General features: G+C 42.4%; 1 protein-coding gene across 3 annotated transcripts in view; it reads left to right on the forward strand.

Annotated features, from left to right (window-relative positions):
• The window catches only part of SLC1A6 (solute carrier family 1 member 6), a 156733-nt gene that overhangs the window by 81485 nt on the left and 61542 nt on the right, over positions 1-13706 (forward strand). The gene's annotated exons all lie outside the window — the stretch shown is intronic.

The raw sequence follows: 13706 nt of genomic DNA on the forward strand, positions 1-13706 counted from the left end.
TGAGATAGCGTGGAGAAAACTGAGGTTCAGAAAACTCAGTGGGAGAAGGAGAGGGTGGGATGATTTGAGAGAATAGCATTGAAACATATACATGACCATATGTAAAATAGATAACCAGTGCAAGTTTCATGTGTGATGCAGGGCACCCAAAGCTGGTGCTCTGTGACAGCCTGGAGGGGTGGGGTGGATGGAGGGGGCACCTGTATTCCTATGGTCGATTCATACTGGTGTATGGCAAAAACCATCATTATATTGTAAAGTAATTATCCTCCAATTAAAATAAATTAAACACAGAAAAAGTATACCCTCCAAAATTCCCCTGCGTAATAAATAATGATAAATTACTATAATAATCCCCCCAAAAAAGAAAAGTAAGTTGGCTCAACAGTGGTGCAGCTGAACTCTGAGGGCAGCTGTTTCAGAGTCCTGAGTCCTCTTATTTTTTCACTAGAAAACCAGCAAATTTTATTAAAATTATTAACTAGCAAAAATAACACAATTAACATATCTATTTGGTATTGTAGGCAAATCTTATGCATAAACTGTTGTAAACATATAAAATTTATTATGTTGGTATATAAACAAGGTGGACTTCCCACATGGCTCAGTGGTAAAGAATCCACCTCCCAATGCAGGAGGTGTGGGTTCAATCCCTGGATGGGTAAGATCCCCAGAGAAGGAAATGGCAACTCACTCCAGGATTCTTGCCTGGGAAATCCTATGGACAGAGGAACCTGGCGGGCTATAGTCTGTCCATGAGGTCACAAAAGAGTCAGACACTATTGAGCGACTAAACAACAACAACAACGACAACATATAAACAAGGCATCAGGATGGGTCCTCTTATTTTCCTTCCTTCATGGTCCAAGAGTCAGAACAATGAAAAAGAAACCAAAGAGGAAAGATCCAGCTTAAGGATATCACATGAGCTCAGCAGAATAAATGGGTTAGCCCAAGCTTCTCAGATTTTTTCAGTTCCCTGGTGACTCAGATGGTAAAGGATCTGCCTGCAATATGGGAGACCCAGGTTCAATCCGTAGGTCAGGAAGATCCCCTGGAGAAGGAACTGGCAACCCACTGCAGTATTCTTGCCTGGAGACTCTCATAGACAAGGGAGCCTGGTAGGCTACTGTCCATGGGGTTGCAAAGAGCTGAACATGACTGAATGGCTAACACGCACACAAGCTTCTCAGGGTGACCTAAAGCAGGTCTGGCAACCAATGAAGTTCTCTCTCTGAACTTGATTGAATGCATCCATTCAGCATGGCCACATTCTCTGACCTGGCCCACTTCTTGGACATCTACCTATCTCAATTTTTCCCACTCCTACCAGTCTGCTGTAGATGTGGGTGTATGTGTGTGCATGTGTGTGTAAAGGGATGTGGGTGGAAGAGATGCATATATGTAGGAAATCTTCTAGCAAGCAGAAGATTGCTAGCAAACTCTAGCAAGCAGATAATTTAGCAGGAAGAAAAATAGTATAATGGTAAAAGATGTAGGCTTTGGAATCAAACTGCCTGGGTTGGATACTTGACCCCAGTGACCTGAATTATGTAACTGTGTCCTTGTCTGTGAATAAGTGATGAAAATGCCCATCTTACTTGAGTGTTGTGAGGAATTAATATATCCAAGGCACTTAGAAAACTGTCCACTATTTATTTAAATTTTTAATTTATTTTTTATTGGAGTATAGTTGCTTTACAATGTTGTGTTAGTTTCTGCTGTACAATGAAGTGAATCAGCTGTATGTATACGTATATCCCCTTTCTCTTAAGTCTCTCTCGCGCCTCCATCCCACCCCTCTATGTTATCACAGAGCACCGAGCTCAGCTCCCTGTGGTACACAGCAGCTTCTGACTAGCTGTTGTACAACAGTAGCGTGTGTGTGTCAGCGCTACTCTCACAGTTTGTCCCACCCTTCCCCTTCCCTCACTGTGTCTACATGTCCATTCTATACATCTACATCTCTATTCCTGCCCTGCAAATAGGTCCATCAGTACCATTTTTCTAGATTCCAATATATGTGTTAATATATGATATGGTGTCCATTATTTGGGCTTCCCTGTTTGCTCAGACTGTAAAGAATCCATCTACCAATGCATTAGACCTGGGTTCAATCCCTTGGTCCATTATTGAGAAAGCACTCTATTTTACTTCATCAATACTTCTTGAATTCATCTGTTTCTCTCCAACATTGCTTCCTAGTTGAGATAACCAACATCCATGACCTGGATGGCAGCTAAAGACTAATCTCCACTAGCTAGTTGTGTGACTCGGAAAAGCCCCTGCCAGACCCCACTACACCTGCCTTTTGATTCTGCACAAGGATATTAGCTCTGGTCAGTTGGTTTGTTTTGGAAGCCAAGTGGTATGTGTACTCTGTCTTTTTCATGATAAGGTGGAGGAGAAAAGAAGGGAAAGAGGTGGCCATAAACCGATACTATCAATGAGCTCAGCTGGCTCTTCTGGGAAGGGACCAGATTCACACCACTGTGAGAAGCAATGACTTAATAGCAATAAATGATGGCTATTGTGCTATTAATGAGGCATGAGATGAAGATAAAAAGGATAATTATCATGTGTTAGTGCCATGAACAAGCAGAAATGGCAATTGTGGTTACTCTTGCAATGAAGAGTCATAAACAGGTTTTTGTGTTCAGAAATGGGTGAGGAAAGACAGGAACTAATGAGTGAGGGATAATTCCAGCAGGTATGTGAAAGGGTGCCTGGGTGGAAAATTGCTGCTGGAAAAGGGATTATAATGGAACTGTGAGGATGTTGAAAATAGAATGTTTAATGGTGTTACACCAAGAATGTTTTTTTCCATACCAGGGGGACCATCTTTAGGTAGGACTTCCTCCCTCTCTGCCTTCTTCCATTCCTTCCTTCCTTTTTTCTTCTCTTTTCTCCTTCCCTCCCTCTATTCTTCCTTTCTTTTCTCTTTCTGATACATTTATTAACTGCCTACTATATTCCAGGCATAGTAAATATCATGGAGAAAAATTAGATATAATCCATGCTGTCATGGACCTTACATTTATTGGGTGGAGACAGTCATTAGCAAAACAATAACACTAATGAATGCATAATCAGAAGCTGAAATAAGTATGCTGGAGGAGAGAAGCACGGGTATCTGAGACCAACTGATAACTAGGAAGACTTCCCTGAGGAACAGACATGCTTAAGTGGGGATCTTCCAGGCAGAGGTGTGGGATGGGGGTGATCATGAGAAAGGGTGGCTTAGGTACAGAATCAGTGGAGACAAGAGGCCCTGGGACTGGAATGGTGATGGGAGAGTATTCCAAGATGTGAATGAAGAGAGGCAAAAGTCAATCCTGCAGATTTCTGCCCGAAAGTGACTCTTTCCTCCAAGTGGAATGGGATAGGATCTGCCCATCTCAGCCTCCAGCTGCTGCAGGTCAGTGTTAGAACTCAGAAAGGTAAGTATCTCCAAGACCACCCAAGTCAAACCCAGTGAAGACTTTCCTCAATTTACAATGTTGTGTTAGTTTCAAGTGTACAGCAAAGTAATTCAGCTTTGCTATATATATTCCTTTTCAGAATCTATTCCCTTATGTGTGTGTGAAGTCACTTCAGTCATGCCAGACTCTTTGAGACCCTATGAGACCCTATGGACTGTAGCCTGCCAGGCTCCTCCGTCATGTAATTCTCCAGGCAAGAATACTGGAGTGGGTTGCCATTTCCTACTCCTCTATTCCCTTATAGGTTATGACAAAATATTGATATACTTCCCTGTGCTACACAGTAGGTCCTTGTTGGTTATCTATCTTAAATACATAGAGTGGTGTGTATATATCAAGCCCAGTTTCCCAATTTATACTTCCCCTTATCCACTAGTAACCATAAGTTTGTCTTCTACACATGTAACCCTACTTCTGTTTTATAAATAAGTTCATTTGCACCCTTTTTTTAGAATCCACACATAAGCAATATCATATGATATTTGTCTTATTCTGTCTGGCTTACTTCACTTAGTGTGATAATCTCTAGTTCCATCCATGTTGGGGCAAATGACATTATTTAACTCTGTGTTTATGACTGAGTAATATTCCATTGTATAAAAAGGCCACATCTTGATCCATTCATCTGTTGATGGACATTTAGATTTCTTCCATGTCTTGGCTATTATAAATAATGCTGTGATGAACATTGGGGTGCATGTATCTGTTTGAATTATGTTTTCCTCTGGCTATATGCCCTGTAGTGGTATTGCTGGGTCATTTGGTAGGTTTATTCCTAGTTTTTAAAGAAATCTCCATACTGTTCTCCATAGTGGCTGTACCAGTTTACATTCCCACCAATATTGTAGGAGGGTTTCTTTTTCTCCACATCTTCTCCAACATTTATTATTTGTAGACTTTTTGATCATGGCCTTTCTGACTGGTGTGAGGTGATATCCCATTATAGTTTTGATCTACTCTCTAATAGTTAGAGATTTTGAGCATCTTTTCATGTGTCTTTTGTAGGCCAGGCACTCTGCAGTGTTCTGGAGGGATTCAAGGCACCTGTTGACAATAGTTGAACCCTCAAGTGTACTGGTGGTTTGCAGAATTGTTCATCAATGCTAATGAGATTCTTGATGTAAGAAATCAACTTTATAACAGAAATCAGTCTGAGGAGACAATGAAGAATGTGCAGAAGAAAGGAGGGGGGCTCCCAAATGAATTATAAGAGAGGAGGTATCTGGACCACATCACAACAGGAATCTGATCTGCAACACTGGGTCCCTGGCCGCCTACTTAGTCTCATCTGCCACCATCCTAAAACTGTTTTTTCAGCTTTCCAATTGTACCATGTGCATTCTCTCTTGCCTCAGAACCTTCCCTCAGGCTGTTACCCTTTCCTGAAACATTTGTCCCCACTCTCCTTTCTCTTACCTACAAAATATTGAGTATACTTCCCTGTGCTATACAGTAGGTTCTTACCTAACTGATTTACGTTCTTATGTCAGGTGACAGAGCTTCCCTGGTGGCTCAGACAATAAAGAAGTCAGCTTCTTTAAGGCAACCTTTTATGACCTGCTTTGTCTCCACTGAGTAAGGTTTCTCCATCCATTCATTTACATGTTGCTCTCATTCTTTATAAAACTTCTAATTACACAGGTCAAAATCTGTCTTGTCTGTTTATGGAGTACTCACTGTGTGCCAGATACTCTCTTAAGCACTTAACTTAAAAATGAAAAAAAATTTTTGGTTGGTATTGTGTCTTTACTTTTTATTGGAGTATAATTGTTTTATGCTGTGTTAATTTCTGCTCTGTAATAAAGTAAATCAGCTATATGTATATATATCCCCTCTGTCTTAAACCTCCTCTCACACCCTCAAGGACTTTATTTTATTTAGGTTTATTTACTTTTAACTGGAGGATAACTACTTTACATTTATATTGTGTTGGTGTCTGCCATATATCAATATTAATTAGCCATTGTTGTTACTCAGTTGCTCAGTCGTGTCCAACTTTGTGTGACCCCATGAACTGCAGCATGCCCGACTTCTCTGTCCTTCACTATCTCCCTGAGTTTGCTCAAACTCGTGTCCGTCGAGTTGGTGATGCCACCCAACCATCTCATCCTCTGCCTGCCCTTCTCCGCCTTCAATCTTTCCCAGCATCAGGGTCTTTTCCAATGAGTCAGTTCTTCGCATCAGGTGGCCAAGGCAATGAATCAGCCATAGGTATATATATGTCCCTTCCCTCGTGAACCTCCCTCTTACCCCCTTAAACATTTTAAGTGGATTATCCCATTTAATTCTCATAGCCCTGTGAGGTAAAAACTGTTATTATGAACATTTTAAAAATGGAAATATAGTTGATATACATATATTTGGCCTTGGAGTACAGAATGAAGCAGGGCAAAGGCTAATAGAGTCTGCCAAGAGAACGCACTGGTCATAGCAAACACCCTCTTCCAACAACACAAGAGAAGACTCTACACATGGACATCACCAGATGGTCAGCACTGTAATCAGATTGATTATATTCTTTGCAGCCAAAGATGGGGAAGCTCTATACAGTCAGCAAAAACAAGACAGGGAGCAGACTGTGGCTCAGATCATGAACTGCTTATTGCCAAATTCAGACTTAAATTGAAGAAAGTAGGGAAAACCACTAGACCATTCAGGTATGACCTAAATCTAATCCCTTATGATTATACAGTGGAAGTGAGAAATAGATTTAAGGGACTAGATCTGATAGAGTGCCTGGTGAACTATGGACGGAGGTTTGTGACATTGTACAGGAGACAGGGATCAAGATCATCCCCATGGAAAAGAAATGCAAAAAAGCAAAATGGCTGTCTGAAGAGGCCTTACAAATAACTGTGAAAAGAAGAGAAGTGAAAAGCAAAGGAGAAAAGGAAAGATATCCGCATTTAAATGCAGAGTTCCCAAGAATAGCAAGGAGAGATAAGAAAGCCTTTCTCAGCGATCAGTGCAAAGAAATAGAGGAAAACAACAGAATGGGAAAGACTAGAGATCTCTTCAAGAATATTAGAGATACCAAAGGGATATTTCATGCAAAGATGGGCTCGATAAGGGACAGAAATGGTAGGGACCTAACAGAAGCAGAAGATATTAAGAAGAGGTGGCAAGAATACACAGAAGAACTGTACAAAAAAGATCTTCACGACCCAGATCATCACGATGGTGTGATCACTCACCTAGAGCCAGACATCCTGGAATGTGAAGTCAAATGGGCCTTAGAAAGCATCACTACAAACAAAGCTAGCGGAGGTAATGGAATTCCAGTTGAGCTATTTCAAATCCTGAAAGATGATGCTGTGAAAGTGCTGCACTCAATATGCCAGCAAATCTGGAAAACTCAGCAGTGGCCACAGGACTGGAAAAGTCAGTTTTCCTTCCAATCCCAAAGAAAGGCAATGCCAAAGAATGCTCAAACTACTGCACAATTGCACTCATCTCACATGCTAGTAAAGTAATGCTTAAAATTCTCCAAGCCAGGCTTCAGCAATACATGAACCATGAACTTCCAGATGTTCAAGCTGATTTTAGAAAAGGCAGAGGAACCCGAGATCAAATTGCCAACATCCGCTGGATCATCGGAAAAGCAAGAGAGTTCCAGAAAAACATCTATTTCTGCTTTATTGACTATGCCAAAGCCTTTGACTGTGTGGATCACAATAAACTGTGGAAAATTCTGAAAGAGATGGGAATACCAGACCATCTGACCTGTCTCTTGAGAAACCAGTATGCAGGTCAGGAAGCAACAGTTAGAACTAGATATGGAACAACAGACTGGTTCCAAATAGGAAAAGGAGTACATCAAGGGTGTATATTGTCACCCTGCTTATTTAATAACTTATATGCAGAGTGAATCATGAGAAACGCTGGGCTGGAAGAAGCACAAGCTGGAATCAAGATTGCTGCGAGAAATATCAATAACTTCAGATATGCAGATGACACCACCCATATGGCAGGAAGTGAAGAGGAACTAAAAAGCCTCTTGATGAAAATGAAAGAGGAGAGCAAAAAAGTTGGTTTAAAGCTGAACATTCAGCTTAAGATCATGGCATCTGGTCCCATCACTTCATGGGAAATAGATGGGAAAACAGTGTTAACAGTGTCAGACTTTATTTGGGGGGCTCCAAAATCACTGCAGATGGTGATTGCAGCCAGGAAATTAAAAGACACTTACTCCTTGGAAGGAAAGTTATGACCAACCTAGATAGCATATTAAAAAGCAGAGACTTTACTTTGCCAACAAATGTCCGTCTAGTTAAGGCTATGGTTTTTCCAGTAGTCATGTATGGATGTGAGAGTTGGACTGTGAAGAAAGGTGAGCGCCGAAAAATTGATGCTTTTGAACTGTGGTGTTGAAGAAGACTCTTGAGAGTCCCTTGGACTGCAAGGAGATCCAACCAGTCCATCCTAAAGGAGATCAGTCCTAGGTGTTCATTGGAAGGATTGATATTGAAGCTGAAACTCCAATACTTTGGCCACCTCATGCGAAGAATTGACTCATTGGAAAAAACCCTGATGCTGGGAAGCATTGGGGGCAGGAGGAGAAGGGGACAACAGAGGATGAGATGACTGGATGGCATCACTGACTCGATGGATATCAGTTTGGGTAAACTCCGGGGGTTGGTGATGGACAGGGAGGCCTGGTGTGCTGCGATTCATGGGGTTGCAAAGAGTTGGACACAACTGAGCGACTGAACTGAACTGAACATATATTAGTTTCAGATGTACAACATAATGGTTCAACATTTATATCCATTGCAGAATGATCACTACAGTAAGTCTAGTTACCATCTGATGATGGCCATTTTACATTTTGGGGAAGCTGAGGTACAGAGAGATTAAATAAGCTGGTGAAGGTTTCTCAATGAGTGCTTAGCAGCACCAGAGTTTGAACTAATTTCTGACTCCAGTATCCATGTTCTTCACTACTTCCTGAAGCATAAAAGGGTGAGGGATAAAGCTGGAAAATTAGGCAGGGGTTTCCCAGAACAAGACAGGTATGCCCTTTCCAGGCCACTCTGACAATCAGAGCTTACCCCAGAACACAGGGATCAGTACACCTCAAGGTACATGCTTGCATGATCAGTCGTGTCCTACTCTTTGCGACCCCATATATAGTAGCCCGCTAGGCTCCTCTGCCCATGGGATTTCCCAGGCAAGAATCCTGGAATGGGTTGCCATTTCCTCCTCCAGGGGATCTTCTTGGCCGAGGGATCGAACCTGTGTCTCCTGAATTGGCAGGCAGATTCTTTATCACTGAGCCACCTGGAAGCCATCATGGTAGCTCTCACCAAATAGGAATGTGATGGTTTGCAGGAACATGTAAGGGTGACTCAGGTGATGAACTGGGGGAGATGGGAGCAGATAGTGTCTTAGTGGTGCATGGCTATGTCTCTGGAGGAAAGAGACAAAAGGGGCTTTGGACTTCTACTAACACAAGGTGGGAACTAAAAGAAATAATGTTTTTAAAAGTGTATTATTTAGAAAATGGTTGACTGTTGTAACTGGCTTAAGAAATAGAAGATCATTGGGAACTCCACTCAATATTCTGTTGTTCAGTCGCTAAGTTGTGTCCAACTCATTGCAACCCCATGGACTCTAGCTAGCCAGGTTCCTCTGCCCATGGGATTTCCCAGGTAAGAATACTGAAGTAGGTTGCCATTTCCATCTCCAGGGTATCTTTCCAACCCAGAGATTGAACTTGTTTCTCCTGCATTGGCAAGTGGATTCTTTACCACTGAACCACCAGGGAACCCTGAAAAAGAGTGGATATATGTATATGTATTACCGAGTCACTTTGCTGTATACCTGAAACTAACACAACATTGTAAATCAACTATAATAAAAGTGTAAAAAAAAATCAATTCATTAGATAAAAACTTTACTTCTTGTGTTTTGTGTTTACTTACCAAAGTTTATAATATTTATAATGTATTTGTTGTTTTGACCAAGTAAGTGCAGATAAAAATAATTGTGGGGCTTCCCTGGTGGCGCAGTGGTAAAGAATCTGTCTGAAATGCAAGAGGCATGGATTCAATCCCTGGATGAGGAAGATCCCCTGGAGAAAGAAGTGGCAACTCACTCCAGTATTCTTGTTTGGGAAATCCCATGGACGGAGGAGCCTGATGGGCTACAGTGCATGGGGTTGCAAAGAGTCAGACAGGACTGAGCACACACACTGTTATACTGGGTCTCTGTGTTTTTATTTATTTTTAGTATATAACATATTTATTTTACTTTGTGGTAAGTGAGGCTTTTTTTTTAGCTGCAGGAAGGAATTCAAGCATCACTTTATAGCTTTCTAGTCATTTTTCCTGTTGCTAATACTGTTCCTGAATTATACAGTGAGAACATTTTAGTTGCTGTTGTTCAGTCGCTAAGTCATATCCAGCTCTTTGCGACCCCATGGACTGCAGCACGCTGGGCTTCCCTGTCCTTCACTATCTCCTGGAGTTTGCTCAAACTCATGTCCGTTGAATTGGTGATGTGATTCAACCATCTCATCCACTGCTGCCTACTTTTTCTCCTGCTCTCAATCTTTCCCAGCACCAGAGTCTTTTCCAGTGAGTTGGCTCTTCGCATCAGGCAGCCAAAGTATTGGAGCTTCTACTTCAGTATCAGTCCTTCCAATGAATATTCAAGATTGATTTCCTTTAGGGTTAACTGGTTTGATCTCCTTGCAGTCCAAGGGGCTCTCAAGAGTCTTCTTCAACAACACCATTCAAAAGCCATCAGTTCTTCGCTGCTCAGCTTTCTTTATGGTCCAACTCTCACATCCTCACATGACGACTGGAAAAACCATATCTTTGACTATACGGACCTTTGTTGGCAAAGTGATGTCTCTGCTTTTTTTTTTTTTAAAAGAGAACATACTAGGATCCTATGAATGGAAACTTTCAAAGGAGAACAAACTCATTAAAAGTCAATATAAGCAAAATTGAGTTAAATCCGTCAAATACTAAACAAACAAACAAATAAATAAATGTTTTAATAAAATTGAATTTACCACCAAGTTACTGTGATACAAATTTGGTCACTGTCTAATTATTGTGATGCCAAGTAATCATGTGTGAATAATCAGGTGTGATTGGAAAGTCAGAGAAGAGTTCTCAGTGTCCAGAGGATGGTAAGGAAGCCCATCTGATCTGAACTGTTTTCCCTTTTATAGCTTCAAGAATGGGTCACTTTGCCAAAAGCCTTCCCTGTTAGTCAAGCAATCTGTGTTTTTTTAAAAACCTATAATCTAACTAATACAGAATTTGGTACCAGGAGAAAAGTATTTCCTCAAGAGAACCCCAAATTTATGACACTGCCTTGGCATGTGCACATGCATGCTTGTTCAGTTGCTTAGTCATATCTGACTCTTGTGACCCCATGGACTGTAGCCCACCAGACTCCTCTGTACATGGGATTATCTTGGCAAGAATACTGGAATGGGTTGCCATTTTCTCCTCCAAAGGATCTTCCCGGTTCAGGGATTGAACCTGTGTCTCCCTCATTGGCAGGCGGATTCTTTACCACTGAGCCACCTGGGAAGCCCTGGCTTGGTATAGTGATTCTTAATGGTATAGTGATTCTTAATCTGTGGCAATTCTACAAATTTGCCCCTCCACCTGGGACACTTGACAAAGCCTATGAATGTTTTAGATTGTTTTCAGTTGGAAGGAGATGTTACTGGCATTCAGTGGGCCAAGGATGCTGCTAAATATTCCATAATATACAGGACACACCCCAATACAAAGTAGTATTTGGCCCCAGATGTCAGCAGTACCATGACTGAGAAAACCTGGTTTAGCAGTATGTGACAAGTGTACATGTTCACATGTTGGAAAGCTAGTCATTCATGTGCTACTGTGATAAAACATTTGGGAAGACTGTTCATTACAATGTGTACAGAGCCTAGGGCTCTAGAGGAAATGCTTTTTAAAAAATTTAAAATGTTGGAGTGTGTGGACTCCTTGCTGCTGTCAGAGTGCGTTCGTGGTCAGTTGTGTCTGACTCTTTGTGACCTCATGGATTGTAGCCCATCAAGCTCCTCTGTCCTTGGGGATTCTTCAGGCATGAATACTGGAGTGGTTGCTGTTTCCCTCTCCAGGGCATCTTCCCTACCCAGGGACTGAACCCATGTCTCCTGCATTGGCAGGCAGGTTCTTTACCACTGAACCACCAGTGTTTATTATATATTTATTTTTATGTATTTATATGTTTCTTCTGCCTTTAAAAGAAATGAAAAAGAAAACATTTTTGTGGGTCTCTCCTTTAGTGTCTGCTGTGGCCAGTGCTGAAGCTGGCCCTGGGAAGTTTGCAGCAGGGATGGAATGCATTTCAAACACTGGTGTGCATCAGACTTACTAGAAATACAAATTCCTAGGCCTTGCCTCCTGAGATCCAGATTCTCTAGGTCTGGAGTGTGGCCCAGGAATCTGCATCTTTGGCAGGCACTGTAGGTATTCTCATGCAAATGACACCTGGACAGCTCTTGGGAGGCAGTGCAGAATCTCCTTGTGGAGACATCCCCACACATTTAAAAGTCCAGACTTAACCCCTCACTTGCTGGGTGGCATTTTAAGTCTTTTTGTGCATACTCAGTCACTAAGTCATGTCCAACTCTTTTGTGACATCATAGACTGCAGCCCACCAGGCTCCTCTGTCCAGGGTATTTTCCAGGCAAGAATACTGGAGCATGTTGCTATTTCCTCCTCCAGGGGATCTTCCCAACTCAGGGATTGAACCTGCATCTCCTGTGTCTCCTACATTGGCATGTGGGTTCTTTTACCATTGAGTCACCATTGCTCTATTTCTTCATCTCTAACATGGGATTGATGACACTTACTTTAATATCATTGAGAGGCTTCCTGGGTGCCTGGGACTCGACTTAGGAGCACCAGCTGAAATATGAGCTCTAAGCCAACCTAGGGAATTGTGCAAAACATACTTTTGGGGAACGTTGGGTGAGCTGAGGTGACAAACTGGGGCTGTGTTGGTTAGGATGAAGGTCGCAGGTTGCAACCCAGAGGATAAGGCATTGTATGCAAGAGGAATACTTGCATCCCCATGTGATGTGTCTGGGAGAAGATGGATGGACAAAGATGCAGAGAAGGGGACAGTCCCCAGGCTCAGGAAGAACCCCTGAGAGGCTCAGAAGTCAGAAGAGTGGTGATGGCTCTATGCCCCAGGAGATTGAGGGGAGTGTGTCAATGGACTCCCTTTCTCTTTGACTTTGACCATTAGGGAAGGAGAGGAGGTAGAGACATTTATTCCCCCAGTATCTGCATGGCGAAGGGCTTCCCAGGTTTTGTGGTAAAGAATCCACCTGCCAATGCAAGAGATGTGGGTTTCATCCCTAGGTCAGGAAGATCCCTTGGAGAAGGAAATGGCAACTCACTCCAGTATCCTTGCCTGGGAAATTCCATAGATAGAAGAGCCTGGGCTACAGTGGGCTACAGTCCATGCGGTTGCAAGAGAGTCAAACATGACTTAGCGACTAAACAACAACACTTAATTATATATTGTTCAATAAAAATATATTATACATTAATGTGAGTTATTAATATTGAACTCAAGGCCAACAGCGCTTTATTGCCTATAAGCAATAACTTATGCCTTAAGGGAGCTTGTGTAACACATGTATTTTCTCTGTAAGACACGTGCTAGCTTTCTTGCACTTAGGATCACCATACAGCATTTTGGCATGACAGAGGCAATTTGAAACAGTGAAACTGGCAACAAAAAGCACACACACACACACAAATGTGCCACAAATTAGACTCAAAAGGGATGCTTGTTTAAGGAGGAGACCTAAAACAGAAAAGCAGAGGGTTGCCTTGTTGGACCTTCTGGGAATGTGTGGTCCAGACACAAACTTTTTTCTTCCTGCTCTTCTGCTGCTGCTGCTGCTGCTTAGTCGCGTCAGTCGTGTCCGACTCTGTGCGACCCCATAGATGGCAGCCTCCAGGCTCCCCCGTCCCTGGGATTCTCCAGGCAAGAATACTGGAGTGGGTTGCCATTTCCTCCTCCAGTGCATGACAGTGAAAAGTGAAAGTGAAGTCGCTCAGTCGTGTCCGACTCTCCGCGACCCCATGGGCTGCAGCCTACCAGGCTCCTCCATCCATGGGGTTTCCCAGGCAAGAGTACTGGAGTGGGGTGCCATTGCCTTCTCCGTTCCTGCTCTTCACATGCCTGCAAATAACCCAGAAAGCACCATGGTAT

Source organism: Giraffa tippelskirchi, chromosome 6 (genome assembly GCF_054371585.1).
Source record: "Giraffa tippelskirchi isolate mGirTip1 chromosome 6, T2T-mGirTip1v1.2.pri, whole genome shotgun sequence".
Lineage (NCBI taxonomy): Eukaryota > Metazoa > Chordata > Mammalia > Artiodactyla > Giraffidae > Giraffa > Giraffa tippelskirchi.